The sequence below is a fragment of the Vigna umbellata genome, chromosome 10 (genome assembly GCF_029865625.1).
Source record: "Vigna umbellata cultivar VRB3 chromosome 10, Vumbellata_1.0, whole genome shotgun sequence".
NCBI lineage: Eukaryota > Viridiplantae > Streptophyta > Magnoliopsida > Fabales > Fabaceae > Vigna > Vigna umbellata.
Window position 1 is genome coordinate 25337187 of NC_142174.1, and position 16027 is coordinate 25353213.

At 34.8% G+C, this 16027-nt stretch overlaps 1 pseudogene; it reads right to left on the reverse strand.

Annotated features, from left to right (window-relative positions):
- Positions 1 to 2508: 2508 nt before the first annotated feature.
- Positions 2509 to 3182, reverse strand: LOC148192228 (uncharacterized; annotated as a pseudogene).
- Between the last annotated feature and the right edge of the window lie 12845 nt (positions 3183 to 16027).

Sequence of the window (16027 nt, forward strand, 5' to 3'; positions counted from 1 at the left end):
AATTGGTTTTGTCGATACGGGCACGTACGGGGAAGTCTAGATCCGGGGAATTTCTCCCAATTTTATATTGGTTGTCGTTAAGCTCCTGCACTTATGAACTGATCATTAGGAATGCTAGGAATTGTATGAGCTCGTGATTAGGGAGAAGCCTTCTGGAAAGGTACATTAGAGAGTGGCATTAACAATGATGATTTGATTGTTGAATTCCTTAAAATATATGAGAGTGGATAAGATGAAATTGAACCCCAACAACATATTCATATCTATATTTCATTGAAAGTGTTTATCCTTTGATTTTTGCCATTGATCAAAATTCATGCATACATGTTTATTTTCTGTCTTGCATTTTAAACCCCCAATTAATGCGTTTGTAAGTCGTAGCTAATTAAGAAATCACATAACTAAACTAGGCCGTGAGTCCTTTGGGAAGAACGATACTTGGTCTTACCAAGTTTTATTACTTGAACGATTCGGTCATACTTGCCGATTGAAAACAAGTTTGTGACATCATAATTTGGTGTTCATAAATTTGTCAATCAGGAATCAATGTAATCCTTTGAAACTATCATGTATTGAATTGGTTCTGTAATTCATATGCTTTCTTTCATTAATTGTTAGGGTTTTTCTTCTATACTCTATGCATGCTTTGTTTAACTCATTCAATTGCATGATCATTGATATTATTTGTATGGACAGACATAGATAAATCTAGACATGAAGAAATTCTCCCAATTGTAATATTGCCTAGACATAGGGATAGGAGGATTGGTTGCCTTTAAGCTTCTGTGCGAATGTAATGCATGATTAATTGCTAGGGAGACAAGACATTGTAAACTAGTGATTAGGAGTAGGCTTTTTTCACCAAGACATTGGGTTTAAGGTAAATTAGAAAGTGGCATTAACATTAATGAAGAAGATGAATTCTTGAATACATGAGAGTGGATAGGATGAATTGATAACCCCCAACAACATCATCATTCCATATATTTCAATCACGTTTTGCTTCTTTTTTCCAATTGATCAATACATGAATTCATATTTACTTTTCGGTATTTGCATTTAAATCTCAAACAATTGGTTTTTCAAGTCTTATTTAATCAAGAAACCACACAACTGTTTAGGCCGTGAGTCCTTTGGGAAACGATACCTGGTCTTACCATTTTATTATCACTTGATACGATTCGGTTACACTTGTCGAGGGTTAACAATTCACACAAACTCTGGAGTTCAAAACCTCACATATAGGCTCATCCAATCATTCCACACACACATCCTGCTTAGCATCATAATCACAATCACAATATCATGCATTTGTTCACATAGCTTGTGAACAACCACCTGTATATCAACATATAGTGCACAATCTCAACATCAATGAATATCCAAGCATCATCAAGCAATACTTATCATGCATAAATCACAAGCAAACCATCATAGTATATAAAGTTTCATACTGAGTACATCAACCCTATTATAATAACATAAACAAATAAGTTCAACAGTACAAAACAAACGATAAAAAAATCCTGCTCTAGAGGTGATACCATCCATCAGTAGATGCTATCTCAGCTCCTCATCAATCCCTGTTATCATCCGAATCTTCCTCCTCTCCTTCTTCTTGGATCCTATAGTCTTGATTCTTTTGCCCGATGAGGAGGCCATCCCTGCATCAAACACAATTCACAAAACCACAAGACACATTGCTAAGCATTAGTAAACCACAAACAACTCCCTAAAACACTCCTTATCTTAGAATGCTCTAGGAAAATGAAGAACTCAAACAATGCCCTACGTGTCCTTTACGTGTCCTTTACGTGGGACCAACTCTTCTTCTTCCTAGCTTGCCCTACGTGTCCTTTACCAATGCCTCTCACTACCCCAATGCATTTAGTTTCTCACATCACTCAAACATTCAATCCTTATAAGTATAATGGGATGGACGTAAGGTTATCGTCGAACTTGTCGATATTGGACGTTATGTCGATGTTTAAACGTCGAACTGTGTATAACTGACGTTACATTCAGTTTTTTTTTAAGATTTGTTTCGGTTCATTCAACCAAACCTGAAATACAAAAACCAGTTTTCTAATTCATATATATATATATATATATATATATATATATATTCACAGAATTAATTAATTTAAACAATGTTATCATCAATTCATCAATTCCAATTAAATAGTAAAACTAAAAGACGCTAATGCTATCATCAAAACATAAAAGAATTCAATTTTCCATTCATCTATTCACAGTATTCATCAATTCACAATAATCTATTAACAGTTTAAAAGGTGCACAAGTAACCAAATGCTACTATCATGAAAGGAAAAACCTAAAGCTATAGCTATTTAAAATGTTTATTCAAATATCCTGCCCAATCCTCTCTTATCGTCATTATTGCTGAAGTGGACAATGGAGAGGTAGTGGTGAACCGCTGCATAATCAAGGAAACTTTACTATTATATTCCTTTTAATGTCAAAAGTTTATTGATATTTGTAAGATTTTCAAATATAAATTTCTACCTCAGTCCATTCCCCTATGATTTCTGCTCGGATTATTGCCTTCATCCATGACATGATGTAGTAGCCACATGCTTAGGAATCATTCTGCTTATTACACTAAACATGTGAAAGAACTTAGTCAAATATAATGGTTTAACTTTGACTACGAAAATTAAAAGTTAAAGATCAACGAATTCCAACCTTAAGATATATAACTTCAAGTTGTTGTCCTTTGGTCCTAGTCACAACTCTAAACAAATTTGAAACATTAGAAACATATGTTAATATATTAATATCATAATGAATTGATAAGAATGAATGTAATACTTACGTTTGTATCAAGGACTTCAACTCCGCTTTAATCTTCCTATAAAGAGAACAAAACCATACAACTTGTGCTTTTTTGGAATGATCACCATGAGTTGCCAATGGCCCCTGTTATGTACCAACAACTAGTGAGTTAGTTTATTGATTAAAATTTGATAAAAGTTGACAATATTGGGAAACACATACGCATCAATGTATGGCGCGATATATATCTCTCTGTTAGACTCAGTCATCCATGTTTGAATATATGATTTTCTGGAATCTAATGTGTTTCCAGATGGCTGAATGGTCTGAGGTTCAAGAAAGCCATAAACTAACGCCCGACCTGTTTCAACTACGATGGTGTCCATGTACTTGTAAGAATAAAGTTAAGTATAATTATTAAAAAGTAATAATACTAATATACAAATTGGAAAATAACAAATAAAAAACTTACATGCACCATAGTTGTATGCATGAAATGTTGAGCATTTTTTCTCCACCAATGATCTCATATGCATCATCGAAATTAATATGCAATGGAACATGGCACTCGAGGCCAAATGTTCTTAACTCCCATAACATCTCTACCGGTCCTTTTCTCAACTTATTTAATATGGAGGTCAAGATGGATATAGCATCATGGTCTTCTGCTTCCTCACGAGCCTCGTTCACAGGTTGAGCAATTGGTTGTTTCTTAGGACGGTTGAACTGCAACTCACATTTACAAAAGTTAGGAATCTTTTAATTATAACTTGAAGATTTAAGATAATAAAAAGAAGAATATAATACCGCTGGTGGGCCAAAATATGCCATGATCATAGCCTTAGGCCAAGCTATAAATGTGCCTAAGGCCTCCCCCACGAATTGAATTTCATATGTAGGCACTCGCACTCGAGCTTGGGGGTCTCTTGGATCATCGATCTTTACCCGCGCATGAGTGGGCAATAAAGGAGCACCATGAATGGTTTGGCCTCCTGCAATCTATCGTCCGACAGCCACTACGCGCGGAGGATCCTCATCAACCAAAAACTCATACTGAATATTGTAATCAGTACGATAATCATCCTCCATAAAGATCTTATGCATACAATAAGTTGGACTTATACCTTTAAGATCTGAGATTGACCACCCAATAGCTGCTTTGTTGGCTTTCAGTATTTCTACCAACTTTTCTTCTTCTTCTGGATGCAAAGACTTACTGATGATCACTGGCTTTGTTCCATCTTCTTCTAGAAAAACATACTTCAGATGTGATGGTAACATTTTTAATTCTAATTTTTCCTTTGACTTCTTCCTCTTTTTTAATTGTCTCAAACTTGACATCTTCCACTGGAATTTCCTTCAATGTCTCCAAGTCAGTCATACATTCTTCAATCAATTTCTCTTCTTCTTCATTTAAATCTTCACAGGCATCAATAAGAGTTTTCTCTAATGGAGAAGCATAATGCACCATCCTCTCTTGCATCATACAAACTTCATTAAGTTCATCAAGTTGAAAACATGCTTTATCATCATTTGGATGTGTCATGGCTTTGAATACATCAAAGTTTACTTCTTCATCTTGAACTCTCACTTTAAGCTTACCATTCTCCACATCAATTAAAACTCTAGCAGTTTTCATAAATGGTCTCCCAAGAATGAGAGGCACATCACCATTCCCTTTCATCTCCATTACAACAAAATCTACTGGGAATACAAACTTGTCAACCTTTACAAATACATCTTCAACCACTCCATATGGATATTTAAGAGACCTATCTGCCAATTGAAGAGCCATTCTGGTAGGTTTGAGTTTCAAACCTTCAATTGCGTTAAACATAGATAGCGGCATTAAATTAATGCTAGCTCCCAAATCAATCAATGCCCTTCCAAGTCTCCTATGGTGCATGGAATAGTGAAGCTTCCTGGATCTTTAAGCTTAGGAGGTAATTTATGTATGATTGCACTACAGTTACCTTGTACTTCAATGGTCTCCTTCTCAATGTACTTTCTTTTCTTTGTAAGGAGTTCCTTCAGATATTTTGCATATGATGGCATCTGTTGCAATGCTTTAGAGAATGGTATAGTAATCTCCAGCTTTTTAAACAACTCCATGAATCTTTCCAACTGTTTTTCTTTCTCCTTCCTTGAATAATTATGTGGATAAGGAAGTGGTTTTTCAAACTGTCTTTCTTTTTGTCTCTCATCTATCTCTTTTCTCTCTTTCTTTTTCTGTTCATCTTCTTCTTCTTTCTTTTTCTCTCTCTCAACTCTCTCCTTCCACTCACATGTTTCTTTTTCACTCTCATTTCCTTTCTCATCTCTTTCTATTTTTCTCTCCTCTAACACCTTACCACTTCTGGTGACAATAGTCTTACACTCCTCTCTGAGATTACCCATTGCATTCCTTTCACAATTTTTCATCTTGTCCACTATTTGCCCAATATGCACCTTCATATTTTTAAATGCAACTTCCACATTCTTACAATAAGATGCATTCGTCTTCAAGAATTGTTGGAAAGTTTCGTCAATTTTTGTTGTCTTCCCAGATGGAGTATGTTGTGTTTGCCATCTTTGGTGCTGCCATTGAACCATTGAGACATTTTTGTATCTCTTGTGGTAATTGAGAAAGTTTCTTAATGACTTCTTCCAACTATTGAGAGATGATCTTATTTTGAATAAGCAAGGCATCATTTGACTGTAACAAATCCTTCTATTGAATAGTAGCTCCTCTTTCACTGTTCAGCTCATTGTCATTAGCAACCATGTTCTCTATCAATTCTGTTGCTTCCTTTGGAGTCTTACATTTAATATTACCTCCAGCTGAGGCATCTAACATCAACTTGGTTTGTGAACCAAGACCTCCAAGGAAAAGTAGAACTACTGCTGCTTCATTAAAACCGTGTATGGGAGTCTTTCTCAATAAGCTTTTGTACCTGTCCCACGCTTGACCTAATGTCTCCTCCATGCCTGGTCTGAAAGAAGAGATCTCTTGCTTCCCTTTGTTGACTTTTGATTGTGGGAAGTATTTGTATAAGAATTTTGCCACCACAGCTTCCCACTTAGTAAAGCTTCCTTCTGGAAAAGAGTTCAACCAAAGCTTAGCATTGCCTCCCAATGAGAAAGGAAACAAACTAAGTTTGATTGCTTCATCTGGCACCCCATTTATCTTCACTGTATTGCAGATTTCATTAAAAGTTGTGAGATGCTCATATGGACTTTCATGTGATAGCCCATTAAACTGATTACTCTTAACCAACTGTATGAACGCCGGTTTCACCTCCATGTTAGCTGCATTGACCCTCGGCCTTGCTATGCTGTTAAAATGTTGAGGGCCAACCACATTGGTATAATCTGCAAGAGTCCGTCTACCATTATTATCCTCCGCCATCTCCTTAGTGCTATGGTAAGAACCTTGTGGTGAAGGTTGTACAAGATCTTCTAGAGGAGGGAAAAGTTCTCTAGATGTACGGATGCTTCTCCTCCGTCTACTCTCGTCTAAGCCTTCAAGAAGAGGTTCCGAGGTTTGCTTGCTTCTAGTACGAATTGCTTCCTGCATACACAAGAAAACAAGTTCCTAGAAAAATTTGTTAGCACAAAAAGATAGAGAAGATATAAAAAATAAAAGATAAGAAGATAGAAGATAGAAAGATAGAAGATAAAATAAAAACAGAAATTCAAATTTCAAAATTCAAAATTCAAGTCAAAGATAATCAATAATCACACAAATAAACCAGTTAAACCACGAGTCCCCGGCAACGGCGCCAAAAACTTAATGACAATATTTTTAACACCGAAAACGGTGCCAAAAACTTGTTAAACCTCGGCAAGTGTGACCGAATCGTATCAAGTAATAAACTTGGTAAGACCAAGTATCGTTCTTCCAAAGGACTCACGGCCTAGTTAGTTATATGATTGTTTGATTATTTAAGACTTGTAAAAGCAATTACTTTGGGGTTTGTAATGCAAAATACAAAAAGTAAACATGTATGCATGAATTTGATCAACGGAAAAGAAGAACAAAACACTTGGAACGAATTATATGGATGAGTATGTTATTGGGGTTTATTAATTTCATCTTATCCACTCTCATATATTTAGGAATTCATCATTCTTTTCATTAATGTTAATGCCACTCTCTAAATTACCTTAAACCCGATGTCTCGACGAAGAAAGCCTAATCATAATCACTAGTTTACAATGTCTTGTCTCCCTAGCAATTAATCATGCATTATAATGAACAGAAGCTTAAAGGCAACCAACCATCATACTCCTATGTCTAGGTTTATACTACTGTTGGGAGAGTTTCCCCGGATCTAGATTTCCTCGTATGTGTCCATATCGACAAAACCAATAATCATGACATCGAATGAGTTAAACAATGCATGCTTTCAGCAAAGAGGAAAAACCCTAACTATTAATGAAAGAAAGCATGTATCTCAAATAAGATGTTTAAACACAAATTCCATATATGAGAGCTTCAAAATATTACATTGATTCCCCAACAACAATACAAGTTTAGTTCACCATATTCATGGTGAAACTAGATGAAAAATAGTGAAAGAGTGAAGGATCGAACCCTAGAAAGTTGAGTAGGTAGCCTTAGCATCCAAAATCTTCCTCCAAGGGGTGGAGAGCTGTGTGTTTGCTTCGTTCTCTACCAAAGATCCTAACCCTAGGTCACCTAAAACCTTATATAGAGTTCTAAAAATTACAGAAAAGTAGGCCCAGGCCCAAACTAATGGTGCTCAACGGTATATACCGCTCAGCGGCACCAACGCATCATCAATTCTTCCCCTCAGCTGAATTTTTACCCCTCAACGGTGCCAACGTGTCTTTAGAAGTGCCGATCAGCGGTAATTGGCGCTGAGCGGTACTCGCGGGTTCTCTTCTTTTGCACTTTTTGAGTTCTTTTCTGATTCCATCTTTGTCCTACTTCACTTCTTTAATCAAAATCATCCTAAAACCTGCATAAAACAAGGAAATCAAGCATAAACCTGTCCAACTCTCTTATTTCCAAAAATATAAGCAAAAGCATGATTAAAAGCTAGTTTCTAAGTCTTAAAGGTTGCTTTTGGTATCAATTTTAAGCATAAAAATAACAGTTTTTCAACTGTTATCAGTCTCTTGGGAAACGATACTTGGTCTTACCAGTTTTATTACTTGATACGATTCGGTTACACTTGCCGAGGGTTAACAAGTTTTTGACTCCGTTTTCGGAGATTAAAACTTTGTTCATCATGTTTTTCTATTTGTGTGATTCTTAACCGATTAGACTTTATCTTTAATTTTTATCTTTTTATTTCTTTATATCTTTCTATCTTTTCATCTTTTTATCTTATCTTTTTATCTTTTCATCTTTCTATCTTATTATATTTTTATTTTTTCTTCTTTTTATCTTTTTATCTTTTTATCTTTCTATCTTTTCATCCTTTTATCTTTTTTATCTTTTTCTCTTTTTTTTTCTTTTTATCTTTTTCTCTTTTTCTCTTTTTATTTTTTTATCTTTTTATTTTTTTATCTTTTTCTCTTTTATTTTTTTTTCTTTTTATCTTTTTATTTTTTTATTTTTTTATTTTTCTTTCTATCTTTCTATCTTTCTGTCCTTCTATCTTTCTTGTATCTTTTTATTTTTTTCCTTTCTATCCTTCTATCTTTCTATTTTTTTATTTTTTTATCTTTCTATCTTTCTATATTTTTATCTTTTTATCTTTCTATCTCTTCATTTTTTTCTTTTTTACTTTTTTATCTGTTTGTGCTAATTGGGTGCTCTAGTGTAGTGTTCTTTAGTGTTTGCAGGGTCAAATTCGAAAATCTGTACTAGGAGCACATGATCATTAAGAGAAGAAGCACAACATCTACTGATGGATGCCGGGTGATTGAGTATCTACTGAAGGATACTATGCTATCAGACACTTATTGATGAGTGTTGATGAAAAGGATTTACATCTACTAATGGACGTTAGTGGAAGAGTATCTACTGAAGGATATTATGTTTGTATACACCTACTGATGGATCTTGGTGATAAAGATATGCGTCTACTGAAGGATGCTGGAGGATTTTAGGTCAGGCTCGTGACGTTAAACAAACGCTTATTGGGAGGCAACCCAATTTCTGACTTTTTCTTTTGGATTTGAATTTACTTTGCAGGAGTGACAACATCTATTGATGGATGCTGCTATGATGAGGTTGATGAATGATAACGTCTACTGATGGATGCCGATGAAGAGGAGAAAGATTAGCATCTACTTATGGATGCTGATGAGAAGGATTCGCATCTACTAATGGATGCATGAAGATTCAGATAAGAGAGCATCTATGGATCGATACTACTGAGAGCATCTACTGATAGATGTTATGCTGATGAAGGTTACTGACAGCATCTACTGATGGATGTTGCTTGATGACAAATTTATGAACACCGAAAACGGCGCCAAAAACTTGTTTAACCCTCGGCAAGTGTGACCGAATCGTATCAAGTAATAAACTTAGTAAGACCAAGTATCGTTCTCCCAAAGGACTCACGGCCTAGTTAGTTATATGATTTCTTGATTATTTAAGACTTGAGAACAAATTGTTATAAGTTTCAAATGCAAAAGACAAAAAGTAAACATGTATGAATGTGATGATCAATGGGAAAGAAGAAACAAAACACGTGAATTGAAATATGTGGATGAGTATGTTGTTGGGGCAATCAATTTCATCTTATCCACTCACATATATTTTAGGAATTCATCATTCTTTTCATCGATGTTAATGTCACTCTCTAAATTACCTTAAACCCGATGTCTCGGCGAAGAAAGCCTATCCTTAATTATGAGTTCATACAATTCCTACCATCCCTAATAATTAATTGTGAAGCACAAAAGCTTAAAGGCAACCAACCCTCATATCCCTATGTCTAGGCAATGCTGCTTTTGGGAGAATTTGGGGATGTGACAACTCTCATCTTCTCTCCCTAGGATTGCTATTGAGAGATATCTTACAAATCACGATCTGGGGAATTCTCCCAATAGTAGTATAAACATAAACATAGGAGTATGATGGTTGGTTGCCTTTAAGCTTCTGTTCACTATAATGCATGATTAATTGATAGGGAGACAAGACATTGTAAACTAGTGATTATGATTAGGCTTTCTTCGCCGAGACATGGGGTTTAAGGTAAATTAGAAAGTGGCGTTAACATTAATGAAGAAAGATGAATTCATATATGCATTAGAGTAAATTAGGTGAAATCTAAACCCCAACAACAATATCATCAACTTCATCCATTCTTTCTTGTGTTTAACCTCAATTGAGCAAATTGCATTCATGTTTATTTTATTGCATTTGCATTCAAAAACCCCAAAATATGTTCTTTAGAGTCTTAATTAGTTGAGTAATCACATAACTGTTTAGTGTCATGAGTCTCTTGGGAAACAATACTTGGTCTTACCAGTTTTATTACTTGATCCGATTCGGTTACACTTGTCGATAGTTAACAAGCTTTTGGCTTTGTTTTCAGGGATTAAATTTTATTCATCAATACCCTCATCCCTGAGCAATATTAGTCTTGGGAGAATTCAACAAGAACCTGAATTGTAAGGAACCTCCCGACACTCATGCAATTCATAAATCATACGATGAATGAGTTAAACAAAGCATGTAATAAGCACAGATGAATTACTCTAACAATTAATGAAAAACATGTGTTATTAAGAATCAATTCAAATACATGAGAGTTCACAAGGTTACATCATCCACCAACAACAAATAGAGTTTAGTTCCCCATAGACATTGAGAGACTAGATGAATAATGGAAAAGCATGACATAGCAAAACCCTAAAAGTAGAAGACGCCCAAGCTTCGAGCCTCCGGCGCTCAAGTGCCCCAAAAGGGGCACCCGAACGGTGAGCGATGGTCTTCTGCGCCCAAGCCTCAGAGATGACGCCCAAGCTTCGTGCATCCAACGCTCAAGCGCCCAAAAAGGGGCGCCCGGGCGGTGAGCGGTAATCTTCTGCGCTCAAGCCTCCAAAAAGGGCGCCCAAGCTTCGAGCACTCCTCCCTTATGGTGCTTTGCAGCTTTTCTGAGCTCCATCTTCATGGCACTTCATCCCTGCTTTCCATATTATCTCATTTTCTTATCAAAACAAGGGAAATTAGTTATAAAATCATTAAATTCAAACTCAACTCTCTTATTCCCACAACTTAACAGAAAAACATTGATGGAAGAACAAATTGGCTGATTCGGGCGGAGGAACAAATCAACCAAGCTCACATTTGACTTGGACCATAGAAGCACCCAACAATGGAAGAGGTGCTTGATGACAAATTTATGAACACCGAAAAACGGCACCAAAAACATGTTTAACAATCGGCAAGTGTGACCGAATCGTATCAAGTAATAAAACTCGGTAAGACCAAGTATCGTTCTCCCAAAGGACTCACGGCCTAGTTAGCTATATGATTTGTTGATTATTTAAGACTTGTGAACAATTAATTGTAGGTTTAAATGCAAAAGACAGTAATTAAACATGTATGCATGAATTTCATCAATGGAAAAGAGTAAAACAAACACTTTAAGATGGATGAGTATGTTGTTGGGGTTATCAATTTCATCTTATCCATTCTCATATACTTTTAGGAATTCATCATTCTTTTCATCACTACTAATGTCACTCTCTAAATCACCTTGCAAGAAGGCCTATCCTTAATTACGAGTTCATACAATTCCTAGCATTCCTAGTAATTAGTTCTGAAGTGCAGGAGCTTAAAGGCAACCAATATGCTATTGGGAGAAATTCTCCAGATCTAACCCGTACGTTCCCATATCGACAAAATCAATAATCATGGCAATGAATGAGTTAAACAAAGCAAGCATTAAGCAAGGAGGAAAATCCCTAACTAAAGATGAAAGAAAGCATGTATCTTAATATAAGATGTTAAAACAAATTCCATATATGAGAGTTTCACAAGACTACATTGATTCCCAACCAACAATACAAGGTTTAGTTCACCATATTCATGGTGAAACTAGATAAACAATAATGAAAGAATGAAAGATAGAACCCTAGAAAGAGGAGGAGGTAGCTTGAGCATCCAAGATCTTCCTTCAAGGGGTGGAAAAGAGAGTGTTTGCTTCGTCTCAGCCAAAGATACAAACCCTAGGACGTCCTAAAGCTTATATGTTATTCTAAAATATACAGAAAATTAGGCCCAAGCCCAAAATAGTGTCGCTCAGCGGTAAACTACCGCTCAACGGTAAGTGCGTGAGTTGTTTTCCTCCCCTCAGCGGCCTTTTCACCCCTCAGCGGATCCACCGTGATTGCCTGAGTGCCGCTCAGCGGTAACCTTCCGCTGAGCGGCAGTTGCGGCTTCTCCTTTTGCACTTTTTTATGTCTTTTCTGATTTCATCTCTATCCTTCTTCACTTCTTTCACCAAATTCACCTTAAAATCTGCATAAAACACTGAAATCAAGCATAAACCTGTCCAGCTCTCTTATTTCTAAAAATATACCCAAAAGCATGATTTCAAGCTAGTTTCTAAGTGTTAAAGGTTGCTTTTAGTATCAATTTTAAGCATGAAAATAACAGTTTTTCAACTGTTATCACAACCCCAAACTTAGAGCTTTGCTTGTCCTCAAGCGAACAAGATGTAACTCAATCTTCTACCAATCTGTATAATGGTTTACTCATTCAAAAATCCTCTTTTCAAGATAAGTAGAAACTTCAATCAAACTCATGACAAAGATTTCAATCAAGACGTGCACATGCTTTGGTGTTCACAAAGTCACTTAATATCCAACAAATGCTATTTTTCATGAATGATCAATTAGCTAAGCATGGATGTTCTTATGTATTCATGTAATCTTTCCTCACTAGATAAAGTGTTTCACTCAAACACACAAGTGTATAAGAGGTATTCACTCATTCACTCTACTATCACAATGTCACATGAATCAACTTTGCCTTTCATTTAACCACAATCAAAAACACTTACGAGCAAACATCATCACAAGGACTTTTCTATGGCTTATAACATGGCTGGGCTAACAAGACAATTGGTTTTTCTAGATCACAAAACCCTTGAGTTAAGAGAAACATATAAACACAATCATTCTTATTTATTCCCAACTTTCTTTTGCATTGAGCTTTGATTTTTCTTTTCTTTTCTTTCTCTTTTTCTTTTTCTTTTCACATACTTAATTATTAGCTCTTAGCTCAATGCTTTCAATTTCCCTTTCTATTTTCCGACAACCCCAAACTTGAACATTTGTCAATCACTACAAAAAAAATCTTATTTAGAGGGGGTTATTTTGGAGAGGGTATAAAAAACCCCCTCAAATTAACACAACTTAAGATGTTTAATTTAAATTATTTAACTAACAATGTTTGTGGGAGTTTTAATTCCTTTTAAGAGAGGTTTATAACCTCCTCAAATAATAATATATATTTTTTCTTCATTTACTAATTCTTTTACATTTTTCCCTCTAAAAATTTTACAGTAAGTTTTCTTTTAACAATCCTAAAATTTTATTCCCTTCATATCTTAAACCCATCTGCTTAAACCACTGAACCCTAAAATCAGTTCCCCCCTTAATTCCATCCGCAAAATCAGTTCTCCCTTCATTCCATCCGATTTCTCCCTCGCAGGTACGCAATCTTCCTTTCTTCCTTCTTCTATTTCCTGTTGTCATTCATTTCTTTCATTTCTCCTTTGGATTGCCCGTGTTTCCTTTTCCTTTCAGATTTGCAGTCGGTGGACGAAGCTGCAACGAGGGTTCTGCGGACCGGCAGACAGCGGAGCTCATAACGTCACGGAGGTACATCGTTCTACAACTCTTTGTGCTTTTATTTGGTGCAACGTTTTATTGAGTTCATTCTGCGTCACTTTAGTGGGTTATCTTCTTCCCAGTTTCAATCATGTTTTTCCAAAATGGATAGGGGAAGATTTTGGAGGGCTTGTTTTCGTTGCTTTTAGTTCTTCTGTTATTTTGTAGTTAGGAGGACTTCTTATTGTCTTCTGGAACTTGTTAATTACTATATTTCCTGCAACTGAAATATGTATTTATACTAATGCAGATTAATGCACAATTATATTTTTCATTTCGATTACGTACCCGTCCTACCTTTTGACAATATATATATATATATATATATATATATATATTATGCTACAGGTCATCATGCTGATATAGTATTTCAAATCCATGATTTTATTTCTTATCTGCTATGACCACATATCTCAATGACCTTCCGTTTGATGCAATTTGAATTATGTCATATATGATATAGTTCTTGACTACACATGTGTGAATTTTATTTCTGAAAACAGATTAGTTATTTGAAAATATTCGAAGGTTTCAGACTATCAGTAATATTTAGAAAGTTAAATCTGACAATTGTGAAGTTAATTGTACATGACATAAATCAGTTAATTGTACTCAACAAGTGCATCATACTCCTCACTGAAGAGGTCTTGTTTTGGAGGGCTTGTTTTCGTTGCTTTTAGTTCTTCTGTTATTTTGTAGTTAGGAGGACTTCTTATTGTCTTCTGGACCTTGTCAATTACTATATTTCCTGCAACTGAAATATGTATTTATACTAATGCAGATTAATGCACAGTTATATTTTTCATTTCGATTACGTACCCGTCCTACCTTTTGACAATATATATATATACTTATTATTATTGTTTATGTAAAAGGAGTTAGTATGTAATTGGCGTTTTACTAATAGTTAAAGGAAAAAATGTGTATTAACTTTTACATTCATAATCTATATATATATATATATATATATATATATATATATATATATTATGCTACAGGTCATCATGCAGATATAATATTAATTTGAGGATTATTTTTATTGTAAAATTAAGTTTAGTAGAAAAAAAACTTAAGTAGTAACATCTGTAATGAGAGGACACTATGTCATCCAAAATGGAAAAGAGAAGCATGTTAGAGAACAAAAAGATGTAAGAAAAAAAAATTGAATGTGCTCAATTCTTATGCATACATGTGAGGGTGTCCCTTGTGATGGTGTGTAAAGGCTCGAAACCAATATTTATTGACTGTTTCTTGGGGACCAGAATAGATTTATTTAATTTAATTTTTGAAGTGATATAGGTACCTATTGGTATGGGGTTTTTACTATTTATTTGGTGTATTATATTGCAGGTGGAGACCATTTTGGACAGGGATAACTTTACTTTGGATGAACTTCTTGATGAGGACGAAATTATTCAGGAATGCAAAGCTCTCAATAGTCGCCTTATAAATTTGTAATCCTCTTCTTTTCTTCTATTACAAATATCTTTCATATGTGAAATTATTGTAGTTTATTATTTAGTGCATTATAATAAACTAAAATGTTTTGCATCCTATTATTATATTCTAGCTGGTCTTTTTCCATCCAATTAATTGGGAGTTTTGTTTTGGAATCCGGTTTTTTAAATCTTTTGTTGAATTTTTACTCTATACTTGTATTCCTATATTTGTTTAGGAAGTTATAATCTGAAATAAAAATACTTTATATGAGCGGCTGGTTATTCCTTCAGCTAGTTTTAGGTTGGAACTTATCCTTAGTATAAGAGATGAGTTGAACACTTTTCCAAGGGATCATCATCCTCATCTTCTGTGTTTATGATTTCATATATATATATATATATATATATATATAGATATATATGTATATATATGCATATATATGTATATGTATGTATGTATGTAGGTGAACCTAGTGCAAGTAGTGTTGAAATTGTGATTCCTGTATCCCACATAAAATCCAAAGCTCAGTTGTTAATTAAGCAATGAAAAACCTATAGATACTGTTACTCTTTATCCTTTGCCAACTGCACTTGCAGTGGAGATATTAAGAATGATTCCTATGTTTGTTCATTTTTTATTTGTTTGGTTCTTATTATTGAGGCTTGCATACTTGATTGATATATACTGACATCTAGACTCTAGACCATATTGAGATTGCAGGCTTGTTTAGTTCATAAGTTCACAGTTTAAACTGTGATGTATCTTGTAATGAGATAATGTTTTATTTTAAATATTCAAACCTAAAAAACTAATACTTTCATCAAAATTCACATATGACTATGGTTTAAAGTTTAATGACTCTCAACTTTATTCAGACCTATTTTTCACTGAACCACTTGCTAGATCTTTTTGTTGAAGCACACTAGGTCATGATTTATTGAAGTCTAGCTCTGTAGTATGTTAACTGTGGCTCTAGGTAGAA